Below are 13,957 nucleotides of genomic sequence, written 5' to 3'. Positions count from 1 at the left end.
GAAATCTCTGCATTGTGTAATTTGTTTTTAATTCATTCTCATGACGTGGGTGATAGTGGCAAGGCTGTGTTTATTGCCCATCCTGATTTATTGTCCAACTGAGCGGCTTGCAAGACCATTTCATAGACCATTAAGAGTCAATTACGTAGTGTGGGACTGGAGTCACGTGTAGGCCAAGGGATGGCAGGCTCCCTTCCCTGAAGGACATTAGTGAACCAGTTGGGTTTTTAATGACATTCTAGCAGCTTTCATAATCATTTTCTGGTGCCAGCCCACAAATTACCAGATTTATTCATTAACTTTCACAATTTGCCATGGTGGGATTTGAATTCACGACTGTGGGCTGCTAACCCAATGCCATAATAAAACAGTCTGTGATTTATTAAAGCAGGGTTAAAAATATCTACCAATTCACATATAAAATAACAAAACTCCAGTTTTTGATCATCCCGATGAGACTTGATAAACAGGGAGCCAGCTGTTGATCACAAGTGAGTAATGAGGTGAGGTCCCCATACAACACACTTGTGAAGCAGCTAACCGGCTTCACCCTATCAGCGTGACTACCAGGCAGCAGAGTGTATGGCAAGTTGGTAATAATAGTCCATAAACCAAGGGGGGTCTTGATGGTGTGGTAGTGCTTCTAGATCTTTCTCTTCTCTCTCCTCCCACCACCCCACCCCCCCCCTCCCGCAAAAAAAAATTAGGTATGCAGGCAGGCAATCTGCTTTCTTGGTTGTCACAGCCACTCTTGTGATATGTGTGAGAGCAACCAGGGGTATAATTCTCAGACCAATTCTGGCCTCTTGCACATCCCCGATTTTCATCGCTCCACATTGGCAGGTGTGCCATCAGCTGTCTAGGTCCTAAGCTGTGGAATTCCCTCCCTAAACCTCACTGCCTCTCTACCTCGCTCTCCTTTTAAGATGTTCCTTAAAACCAAGCTTATGGTCACCTGTCCTAATACCTCTGTATGTGGCTTGGTCCACAAATTACCAGATTTATTCATTAACTTTCACAATTTGCCATGGTGGGATTTGAATTCATGACTGTGGGCTGCTAATCCAATGCCATAATAAAACAGTCTGTGATTTATTAAAGCAGGGTTAAAATTATCCACCAATTCACATATAAAATAACAAAACTCCAGTTTTTGATCATCCCGATAAGACTTGATAAACAGGGAGCCAGCTGTTGATCACAAGTGAGTAATGAGGTGAGGTCCCCACACAACACACTTGTGAAACAGCTAACCGGCTTCACCCTATATTAACATACACCCCACCAATCCATGGTACTGTATGCATACCGGAGCTCCCACAATCCACATTGTCCTGTCAGCTGCTTTGAACAGAGTATATTTGTATGTTATGAGTATGCTTTTACATCGCTCCACTGTATTTGGGGCATTGCAAATTCAAATTTGTAATAGCTGGTGCTGATTGGTCCTTCCATTAACTCGTATTTGGCATAGTATTGGATAGCTCTTAGCATTTACAGTAATGGATTCCCATGCAGGGCCGTTCTCCTGATTGGAAATCCAGCATTTGATCAGGGGGGCTGGTAATGCCAGCAGTCATTTTCAGGCTGATTTTTTTTCTTTGTTTTTAAGCAGCAACCAACAAGAGAATTAAAACTCATTTTTTTTTAATAGTTATGGGTGGTAGATAAATTTTGCTCTTTGAATGTCTGATGGTTGTGCATTCCGTCAAGAGGTGGCCGGCTTTGCCTGCCCTCCGGGAGTAGAGAGGACACATGGTGGTGATGCTGCCAGAGGGAAGGTGTGGAAAAAGCAAAGCGAGGTGTAAATTGTAGAACTAGCTGTGTTATTGGGGAGGTGTAAATGAAGCAGCTCCAACTGCGGCGGCAGCTTAGGATGGGACCATCTGCACTACTGTGCAGGCTCCAGGCAGGCCTCTATATCTCTCACTGTGTGTGCGTGTGTGTGTGTGCGTGTGTATCTATATACACACACGCACACTTCTATAACGTTGACGACTGGAGATTGTCGTTGTCCGGGGCTTATCCGTAAAAGGGTGTTGTCGCTACCACCTCCTTCCAACTATTACAGTCAAGGACTTTCACTTGTATTTCATCGGCAGTAAAGCCCATGCTGTTAAGGAGAACTTTTCTGTTGTCATCCCATCTTATTCTGGGAAACGAGTGTCTACAAACTGTAGTACTGAAGGGGCAGTTGCAGCAATTTTTCACAAACTTTTCAATTTCTTCCCCTGATTTTCTTTCCTCTTGCAACTGTGCAAAGTCAGGCTGTGGATGGACTGTGACAGTTCTTTGGTACCTGTCCTAAGCAGCCATTCTTCATTCGTGTGCCTGGTCAATAAACACTAAAGGACATTCAACCATAGGGTGCATCACAACTCAGCCAGGTCCAGTCCTTACCTGATGTCCACACTTTCCAGCTGGAGTCACTGGACAATGATCAGGAGTAGGAATCTTGGCTGATTGATTTTTCTTTTCCTCCCTATCCTGGGGAACTGAGGTCAGTTAGGTGCCTGACCATCATCCAGGCTGAGATCTACCAAGCCCAGACTACAGATCAAACCTGGCTGGGAACTTTCTGGTCTGAATTTTCAGTGCCGCACCTTGCAATATTTTACCCAATGAACCATCTTGTTTGTAATAAAGAAAACCAAGTAGAAGAGAAAATTACTCATTCTAGTACCTGGAGTTGATCTGTTTCATTTGCTCCGTGCCAAAATATCTTTTAGGGGGGCAAAATTGGTCGTTGGGGGTAGCGCAAAACTAGCACGAGCGAATCGGCAACCTGCTTTACACCGCGCCCGATTTTTTTTTTCTATTAAAATTAATTAATGGAAAAGAAAATCGTGTGTGATGTAAAACAGCTGTCAATTCGCACTACTGCCAAAGACCAATTTCACCCCCTAGTTTCTCTCATATATTGCAGTAGGACACCTGATAAAGTGATTCCCAGGGGGAGGAATGTGTAGTTCGTTATCTGTGTGTACATATGGATGTGTACATTCTTTTTTTGGGGGGGGGATATATACAAATCAAGTCCACACTAGTTACGTATATTCTACCAGTAGTGTATCTGCTCGAGAGTATTTGAGTGTGCCCATGTACATCCTGGTGTTGAGAAGCTGTCTATTTGTGTAACGAGTTGATCCTGATTTTAAAACGACCTTGCAGAGCGTGGCGGACAGAGGCCGGCCTGGTGATGTGCATTGCAGTAGGTTTGACTGTCGCCGAGCACTTCGCACTGTTTGCACTAGTGTTTTAGTTTATTCAGTGGTTTTTACACCAGGAATGGGCCAGTCCTGCCAGGTTTTCTTTCTGACGGCCTAACAGAGATCAGAACCTGCTGTGTGAGGATTGGAGCAGGGGGCTTCATCTCACCTCTGAGTATAGCTTGTTTTGAGCACAAATTCTCTGCAACAGCAAAATGTATTCTAAAATACTGGCCTCTGCAGCACTGAATTAATTGCAGGGAGACTTAAGTTTAAATCCACGTCTCAGTGTGAGATTTATATGAACTCTGACCTCAGCCCTACTGGAAATGGTTTTCAGTTTGTCTGATATTCAGTGGTTTGAAGCTTAAGGAGATGTAGTGATTGGAAAATTTTAGATTTCACTTACATGAATGTACAGAATGAAAAAGCTTTTGAGAAGAAAATTAACTAGTACAACATTTATTTGGAGAATGAAGATCTCGTCTAGATTTATCTTGTCAGAAATGCATACAGTGCTAAATTATGTTTAACATATATCAAAAATATGCATTTATTAATACTTCAAAGATCAGATGTGCAGTAAATATTACAGATTGCTCATTGCTTATTCCACTGAATTGAGCCAGACCCTACTGATCCGGTGTTAACCGTACGCACTCCTGTTAGCAATTTATTTTCTTTTGTAGCTTTTTTGTGAATTTATTTTCAGTCCCGTTCCACATGTATCCTTCTCTGATCACACACTCTGCCAATCCCACTGGGGAAGTGTCTGGTGATGGATGGTGTCCTCCCTGTACCTCCCTCCCTCTTGGCTGGGTTGAGATTGTGAATTTGCCATGTGGGGAACCATTGGTGCACATTCCACTGTGTGGCACAGGGCATTTTTTAATTTGTTGTGCCATTGTCTACCCCTCCTCACTTGTGATAACACTTAGTGAAAATCTGCCAAGTGACTTATATTGGCCAGTGATCCTTCCCTTGTAAATGTGACAGTTTTGTAAAGTTGAGCATCAGATTTAATATGTGACCTTTACCATCAAGGTTTCTAATTTGTTTCCAAAATGTGATCCGGAATGACTGGCAGCTGCTGTTTCTTCTGAATTGTCACTAACTTTTATGACTTTTATTCAACACCTTGCATCCTTTGCAAAGTAAGTGTCATAACGTGAAACCCACGATGGGCATAAATTGGAATTTTTTTTCATCAACATGGATGTAAGATTATATATTCATCACTGTGACGCTGCTGAAACAAGCCTGGTCACACTGATGAAACAAACTTTGAAGACATTGATTTTTAACCCTGAATACCCCAATTTTACAACAGCATTTTAAATTCTTTTATCATGTTTGATAATTTTACCCTTTTTTTTAGACAAAGCTTCAATTAGGAGTTAAGGCATCCCCTGGTTCGCTATGTCAAGTCTGTTGCATAGGTGAGAGAGGACCTACTCCCTGACCCCTGCCAGTGTTGCTCGTGAGCCCGTTTCTAAGAGCTGCATCAGATTAGCCAAGGATGATTTGTTTCCCCTTCCTTTGAAAAGTACACCACTGGTGCAATTTCATAAGTTTCAAATTCCCAAATTAAACCCTTAATGTATGCAGATTGAGAACTATAATTAAAATGTCATTAAGACATGGTTTCCTTAAATTGCATTTTTTATATCATTTACGTGTTAATAAAATGGTCAAAAAAATGACTGTAATTTAGCAGCAAATAGAGTGCAAGGAAAGTTTCTCCTATGACTGGAACGCTCAAGGATTGAACAGCATGGAATGTCTTGGTAATACTTTTCCATGCTTGATGGCCTCTATGAGTGGCATCACTAAATCTTATGTTTTTTTTTATTCGTTCATGGGGTGTGGGCGTCGCTGGCAAGGCCAGCATTTATTACCCATCCCTAATTTCCCTTGAAAGGTGATGGTGAGCCGCCTTCTTGAACCGCTGCAGTCCGTATGGTGAAGGTTCTCCCACATTGCTGTTGGGAAGGGAGTTCCAGAATTTTGACCCAGCAACGATGAAGGAACAGCAATATATTTCCAAGTCGGGATGGTGTGTGACTTGGAGGGGAATGTGCAGGTGGTGGTGTTCCCATGTGCCTGCTGCCCTTGTCCTTCTAAGTGGTAGAGGTCATGGGTTTGGGAGGTGCTGTCGAAGAAGCCGTGGCGAGTTGCTGCAGTGCATCCTGTGGATGGTACACACTGCAACCACAGTGCGCCGGTGGTGAAGGGAGTGAATGTTTAGGGTGGTGGATGGGGTGCCAATCAAGCGGGCTGCTTTGTCCTGGATGGTGTTGAGCTTCTTAAGTGTTGTTGGAGCTGCACTCATCCAGGCAAGTGGAGAGTATTCCATCACACTCCTGACTTGTGTCTTGTAGATGGTGGAAAGGCTTTGGGGAGTCAGGAGGTGAGTCACTCACCACAGAATACCCAGCCTCTGACCTGCTCTTGTAGCCACAGTATTTATGTGGCTGGTCCAGTTAAGTTTCTGGTCAATGGTGACCCCCAGGATGTTGATGGTGGGGGATTCGGCGATGGTAATGCCGTTGAATGTCAAGGGGAGGTGGTTAGACTTTCTCTTGTTGGAGATGGTCATTGCCTGGCACTTGCCACTTATCAGCCCAAGCCTGGATGTTGTCCAGGTCTTGCTGCATGCGGACACAGACTGCTTCATTATCTGAGGGGTTGCGAATGGAACTGAACACTGTGCAATCATCAGCGAACATCCCCATTTCTGACCTTATGATGGAGGGAAGGTCATTGATGAAGCAGCAGAAGATGGTTGGGCCTAGGACACTGCCCTGAGGAACTCCTGCAGCAATGTCCTGGGGCTGAGATGATTGGCCTCCAACAACCACTACCATCTTCCTTTGTGCTAGGTATGACTCCGGCCACTGAAGAGTTTTCCCCGATTCCCATTGACTTCAATTTTACTAGGGCTCCTTGGTGCCACACTCTGTCAAATGCTGCCTTGATGTCAAGGGCAGTCACTCTCACCTCACCTCTGGAATTCAGCTGTTTTGTCCCTGTTTGGACCAAGGCTGTAATGAGGTCTGGAGCCGAGTGGTCCTGGCGGAACCCAAACTGAGCATCGGTGAGCAGGTTATTGGTGAGTAAGTGCCGCTTGATAGCACTGTCGACGACACCTTCCATCACTTTGCTGATGATTGAGAGTAGGCTGATGGGGCGGTAATTGGCCGGATTGGATTTCTCCTGCTTTCTGTGGACAGGACATACCTGGGCAATTTTCCACGTTGTCGGGTAGATGCTCACACTTAGTGTATTCAGTGTAATCCGTAATCATTTCATAAAGTTTTCAGCATCAGATTTAATTTGTGACTTTTACCATAAAGGTCTCTAATTTATTTCCAGTATGACATCTGCTACTTTGGGATCGGTTACGCAGATATCAGTCTGTACTTTGGGATCGGTTACGCAGATATCAGTCTGTACTTTGGGATCGGTTACGCAGATATCAGTCTGTACTTTGGGATCGGTTACGCAGATATCAGTCTGTACTTTGGGATCGGTTACGCAGATATCAGTCTGTACTTTGGGATCGGTTACGCAGATATCAGTCTGTACTTTGGGATCGGTTACGCATATATCAGTCTGTACTTTGGGATCGGTTACACAGATATCAGTCTGTACTTTGGGATCGGTTACGCAGATATCAGTCTGTACTTTGGGATCGGTTACGCAGATATCAGTCTGTACTTTGGGATCGGTTACGCAGATATCAGTCTGTGCAATTGCTGGGAAAGAGTGATGATTGCTTAAGATTTTGCTGCATGTATGAATTCCAAAATGAATCTTCAATACAGGCCTATGACTGTAATTATTTATGTAATGCCAAGATGATGTGCAACAGGTGCCAATAATGTTTTACCCACCCCTAGTTTGTCACTTTTCTTCCTCTTTCCCCTTCCATCCATATAGCTAAATGAGGCAGCAGGCAAGCAATCTCCTTTCAAGTGTCTTCAACGCTGCCCAGCAACCAGTCTTCGGAAGCTGTGTGAAAGGTGGTTGCTTGCACATCTGGGACCTGGGTTTTAAACAACCTCCTTATGATGGGATAAAAATCTCTGATCCTGGGTGTATCATGGACTGTGATGAGATCTTAGTATACGTTTGCTTATTTTTGAGAGACAGCCAGAGTTTGTATTTGGCCACTTTACAAGATTCAAGGCAGATTTGACGCTTGTTCCTGTGTGAAACAACACACAAATCGCTGATCTTTTGTTCTGTTTTGTGTATTTCTCTGTACATTTTTTTAGAATGCTGTTTATCCGCTTGCATTGAGCTGACTGCAGACCATTGAGTGATGGTGTGATAACCCATTTCCTTTGTGGAGTGTGTGTAGGGATGAATGATGGACATTGGCTTCCTGTTGACTGGTAGCTCGAGAAGCACAGTTCTCCTTTAATAGTGTGAATACAGAGCAAAGACTGGACAAAAATCATCAGTTTATTTAAAAATACCTATTAATTGAGGCATTTTAATTTACACCATTGTAAAGTGTTAATTACATGAAATGTCACAATGGCTGCCATTGCGGGAGCAATGTAGATTGGGAATGTGGATCTCAGCAAGTTTGAACTTGTGCTGAGTCAGACAATCGGGAGTGTAATTAGCAAGAGAGCTAGTGATTGCTGAAAATATCTTTGTAATGGGCAGCATGGTCAGACAGTGAGCTGATACGTGTTGTGCAGTGCAGCAGGGATCTGGGTTTGCACACTCATTCTTATTCACTGCTAAGTTTCTGATCTTGGCTACTTCAATCTCGGGAAGTGCAAAGTGCATCCCCACAGGGGTATGGGGAAGTTGTGGCTAGGACACTCTAGTCTAGTCAGCAGTTGGTTCAGTGCAGCATTGGTAGACATGATGTGGAGATGCCGGTGATGGACTGGGGTTGACAATTGTAAACAATTTTACAACACCAAGTTATAGTCCAGCAATTTTATTTTAAATTCACAAGCTTTCGGAGATTTTCTCCTTCCTCAGGCAAATGTTTCAAGATCTCCTTGAAGCCTACGCATTTATACATATTGAACAATAATACATGGTGTTTACAGACTGCCCCTGCAACTGCCCGTTGCCAAGGCAATCACCGTGTTCAGACAGAGAGGTGTTACCTGCAGAACCTCCGAATACACATTCAACAAAAAAACAAACAGGGAAAAAAAACAGAGAAAAAAAAACACAGAGAGAGGCAGAAACATCCGGAAGGCAGAGAGAGCCAGCAAATGACCCATTATATTAAAAACAGATAACATTTGTTCGCTGGTGGGGTAACGTGTAGCGTGACATGAACCCAAGATCCCGGTTGAGGCCGTCCTCATGGGTGCGGAACTTGGCTATCAATTTCTGCTCGACGATTTTGCGTTGTCGTGTGTCTCGAAGGCCGCCTTGGAGTACGCTTACCCGAAGGTCGGTGGATGAATGTCCATGACTGCTGAAGTGTTCCCCGACTGGGAGGGAACCCTCCTGTTTGGCGATTGTTGCGCGGTATCCGTTCATCCGTTGTCGCAGCGTCTGCATGGTCTCGCCAATGTACCATGCTCTGGGGCATCCTTTCCTGCAACGTATGAGGTAGACAACGTTGGCTGAGTCACAGGAGTATGAACCATGCACCTGGTGGGTGGTGTCATCTCGTGTGATGGTGGTATCTGTGTCGATGATCTGGCATGTCTTGCAGAGGTTACCGTGGCAGGGTTGTGTGGCGTCGTGGACGCTGTTCTCTTGAAAGCTAGGTAGTTTGCTGCGAACGATGGTCTGTTTGAGGTTGGGTGGCTGTTTAAAGGCGAGTAGTGGAGGTGTGGGGATGGCCATAGCGAGGTGTTTGTCCTCATTGATGACATGTTGAAGGCTGCGGAGAACATGGCGTAGTTTCTCCGCTCCGGGGAAGTACTGGACGACAAAGGGTACTCTGTTGGTTGCGTCCCGTGTTAGTCTCCTGAGGAGGTCTATGCGATTTTTTGCTGTGGCCCGTCGGAACTGTCGATCGATGAGTCGAGCGTCATATCCCGTTCTTACTAGGGCGTCTTTCAGCGTCTGTAGGTGTCCATCGCGTTCCTCCTCGTCTGAGCAGACCCTGTGTATTCGCAGGGCCTGTCCATAGGGGATGGCCTCTTTGACGTGGTTAGGGTGGAAGCTGGAAAAGTGGAGCATCGTGAGGTTGTCCGTGGGCTTGCGGTAGAGTGAGGTGCTGAGGTGCCCGTCTTTGATGGAGATTCGTGTGTCCAAGAAAGAAACTGATTCTGAGGAGTAGTCCATGGTGAGCTTGATGGTGGGATGGAACTTGTTGATGTTATCGTGTAGTCTCTTTAGTGATTCCTTGCCGTGGGTCCATAGAAAGAAAATGTCGTCGATGTATCTGGTGTATAGTGTTGGTTGGAGGTCTTGTGCAGTGAAGAAGTCCTGCTCGAACTTGTGCATGAAAATGTTGGCGTATTGGGGTGCGAATTTGGTCCCCATGGCTGTTCCGTGTGTTTGGGTAAAGAACTGGTTATCGAAGGTGAAGACATTGTGATCCAGGATGAAGCGGATGAGTTGTAGGATGGCTTCCGGAGATTGGCTGTTGTTGGTGTTGAGTATTGATGCTGTCGCAGCGATGCCGTCATCGTGGGGGATACTGGTGTATAGTGCCGAGACGTCCATCGTGGTGAGAAGTGTTCCTGGTTCAACTGGTCCGTGGGTACTGAGTTTTTGTAGGAAGTCTGTAGTGTCACGACAGAAGCTGGGGGTTCCCTGTACGATGGGTTTCAGGATGCCCTCGATGTATCCAGAGAGGTTCTCACACAGGGTTCCGTTGCCTGATACGATGGGACGTCCGGGTGTGTTGGCTTTGTGTATCTTTGGGAGGCAGTAGAAGTCTCCCACGCGGGGATTACGTGGGATGAGAATGCGTAGGATGCTTTGAAGGTCTGGATCGAAGGTCTTGATCAGTTTGTTGAGCTGGTGGGTGTGTTCTTTGGTCGGATCTGCGGGTAACCGTCTGTAGTGTTCCTGGTTGTCCAGTTGTCGGTATGCTTCTTTGCAATAGTCTGTTCTGTTCTGTATGACTATGGCTCCTCCTTTGTCCGCTGGTTTGAGGCTGGGGAGGTGCTTTGTTTGCTTACTCTCTGAGAGGAGGGGATCTTGCCCTTAGTAAAATGCAAAAATTCTATTAATAGTTAGTCCTTGGGAGGGAGGGGGGGGTTAATTTCTTCTGCTAGTGCCCTGGTTAATACGTTCATGTAAAGTTTCTTTGTGTACTATTTTAACACACTCTTAGCCAATTTATAACAAATGGGTGACAACTGCATCGAAGTAAAGAAAAAAAGAAAGACTTGCATTTATATAGCGCCTTTCACAACCTCAGGATGTCCCCAAGCTAATCAAGTGCTTTTGAAGTGTAGTCACTGTTATAACGTAGGAAACACGGCAGCCAATTTGTACACAGCAAGGTCCCACAAACAGCAATGTGATAATGACCAGATAATCTGTTTTAGTGATGTTGGTTGAGGGATAAATATTTGCCAGGACACTTGGGACAACGCCCCAATTTTTGAAATAATGCCAGGGGATCTTTTACATCAACCAGCGAGGGCAGACGGGGCCTCGGTTTAACATCTTATCCAAAAGACGGAACCTCTGACAGTGCAGCACTCCCTCAGTATTGCACTGGAATCTCAGTCTAGATTTTGTGCTCAAGTCTCTGGAGTGGGACTTGAACCCACAACCTTCGGAGGAGAGAGTGCTACCAACTGAGCCATGGCTGACACCCAAACGAGTGAAAGTCAGGAGTAGCTCACGGGGCAATCTTACACACATGTAAGCAGTGTGCTACTGGGAATCGTTAGTGTTGCAACAGTTCTATCAGTGAGTGGAAACTGTTTGATGAAGAGTTGTAGGATGCTGATTCACACTTAGCATTGCTCCCACAGTGTTTCTGTTGCTATCTTCTGCTGCTGTTGAGAATTGGAATTCAGAGACTTACTAAGCAGAATAATTGCAGATGAAATGCTTCATGAGAGCTTATTCCTTTTAAGGGTCGGTCTGGATTGACAAAATGGGAAGCAATGTTGTGAATTAAAGCAGTTTTAGGAATAGAACTTCCTCTTGTACTGAAGGTCAGACTCCAGATAAGTAAGTGTTGTTTTTTCATTTTGGATTAGTAGCCAAACCAACAATATTAGGAACTTCCACCCAACTGTTAAATTCTACAGTATACATTGTAGAATTTAATATATGCAGGGATCATGTCACTCTGTAATATACACTGTAATTTTCTGAAGATTCTGTTTGCTTTCTTTATGCAGTTTGACATTTCATGGCCTGTTTCGCACTTGACACTTAAGACCCTCCTGAAAGTCTGCCAAACAGTTGTAACCTTATCTCACCCAGGCCTCGTCTGCCCCCTCAGGTAGATGTGCAAAATCCCATGGCACCATTGGAAGAAGAGCAGGGGAGTTCTTCTGGTCTCCTGGCCAATAATTATTCTTCAACCAAAGTTAATGAAACAGGTTTTCTGGTTATTTATCTCCTTGCTGTTTGTGGGACCTTGCTCCACGAAAATTGGCTGCAGTGTTTCCTACATTACAACAGTGACTGCACTTTTGAAGTACTTCATTGTCTGTAAAGTGCTTTGGATGGCCTGAGGTTATGAAAGGCATGATATGAATGCAACTCCTTTTCCTTTCCACGGTTACAAAATCTGGAGTCCATATCAAAGACAAATCAAGGTTGGAGAAATTCTATACACCAAGATTACAGGCAATGATGTGTATTAAACAGCAAGATAAAGTTTTCACTGCAATCCTGAATCAAGTGGAGCATGTTGGTATCAAAACCATACCAATCATGTTATCAGGGTGTCAGCATTACAATTTGGACACACAACTGCAAATATCTTCTTCCACAGCAAGCCCATGCTTCCGACAAAGTGAAACATGACCTTGTATAAAGTAATGTAAGGTAGTGGACCACTGACACCCTGAAACCACTCATAAGCACACATGACAGATAATACCTATTTCATTCACACAGACTGCTTCCATTCGGTGGTAATCAAATTAAAGTGGGCCTATTGCAGACAAGTAAGAAACTCCTCACACATAAAAATATAATGTACAGATTCTTGTGATACAAAGTGGTGCAGAGCTCCAACCTGTGACAGCCAGGCAACAATACTCCCTAACGCTGTAGTCTGCTCCCAACTGGGAGAAGGATGGAGAGTGCAAATGTTAAATGAAGCAAAACCTAAAACTTTGTGACATTTTCACGGAGTCCTGGGAAATTCTTGCATGAGCTGTAATATCATACGGTGAGGGCTACACACTTTGAGGATCAATATTTAATGTTTGTGTTCAGAGTTATGGTCAATATTTTTTAAAAATTCAAATTGAGGTAAAGTTTTCCACAAGCCACCCTCACTATCTGCCCAAAGGTCTGATTTTAAGGGACATCAGTGAGCTGTTAAAGTCCATGAGGCGACCAGGCATGAATGGCTTTGCAACTTCTCCAAACAAAAAAAACTGTCAACAAGTGAAGCGACTGGTGGATCAGGGACTAGTTTTTAATCAACAAAATTTATTTTCCTAGTCCTAAACATGAAATGCTGTTCCAGCTAACAGCTTATCACTGGAGCCTACCAAAGAGATCGCTTGCCCTGATAGTCAGATTTCATGTACTGGCTGAAGTCATTCGCGGAATGTGCGTAAAACAAGTGCCCTGATTCAGGCCAGGGGCGATAAGAAATGCTGCCTTGCGGTGGTTCTGTTCAGCCTCAAGCTCAGTGTTCTGTGAGGTGTATAATGACATTAGGTTTAATCCCATGCTACACTGAATGTTGCCTTCAGGAGAAACAAGACATGGAGACTGGGATTGGATTAAAGATATGAACCGTTCCCTGGTGCTAATATGCAGAAGTAATCTGGGCTGCACAGACTGCACCAACTCTTTCCTTTTAAGGGTACTGTCTTTCATCTTAAAAAAAAGTGTTGCCAAACATTTAATGTTTTGTACTTCTCATTACTATTGGCTGGAGATATATATTGACGCAACTTATGTCATTGCATTGTGTGCCTGGAAACAAACAAAAATGTTCAGCAAACGCTCCGACCCGTGCCCTTTTTACAAGAAGATATCAAGCAGTCCCATGATTAAAACATAGTGGACGTGACCTTGGGGAATATGTGGTACCAGCTCTGGATTAGACTTTAAAAAAAGGACTATGTTGGTTGACTGGCAATTATTTTTAGTGAGAGTCAGTGGTGGATTAATTTCTCTCAGGAGCCACAGCTGATGGTACTCATTGATTCCACTACAGCTTCCCAGTTAAAACTAATCAACCATATCAGCAGAGCTTTATTGATCATGCTGTCTATTAACAGCTGGACTATGCTCTATTAACACCCCCGGACTATGGAGTCCTGATGCCGCTCGCCCCCCCCCCCCCCCCGGACTATGGAGTCCTGATGCCGCTCGGCCCCCCCCGGACTATGGAGTCCTGATGCCACTTGCTTCCTATAGACTGCACCTCCTCCTACAATCCGAAGGCTGTTGAAACCCAATCTTGGTATCACCTAATCGCGACTTGATAGACCTTGACTTCTTTCCAACTCCTTTCAAAAATAATGGAAATGGAATGGAGTTTAAATGGAATGGAGTTTTTCCAGTGTGTACAGGACTCCTTTCTTACCTAGCCTGAGAAGCCCAACAAGAGAGGAATCACTGCTGGATCGAGTAATGGGAAATAAACC

The 13,957-nt window shown here is 44.4% G+C and overlaps 1 protein-coding gene across 1 annotated transcript in view; it reads left to right on the top strand.

The window, feature by feature from the left end:
* The window catches only part of LOC137334317 (testis-expressed protein 264 homolog), a 395,775-nt gene that overhangs the window by 170,636 nt on the left and 211,182 nt on the right, over positions 1 to 13,957 (top strand). The window lies entirely within an intron of this gene.

The sequence above is a fragment of the Heptranchias perlo genome, chromosome 17 (genome assembly GCF_035084215.1).
Source record: "Heptranchias perlo isolate sHepPer1 chromosome 17, sHepPer1.hap1, whole genome shotgun sequence".
NCBI lineage: Eukaryota > Metazoa > Chordata > Chondrichthyes > Hexanchiformes > Hexanchidae > Heptranchias > Heptranchias perlo.
This window is presented reverse-complemented; position numbering and strand designations above follow the sequence as displayed.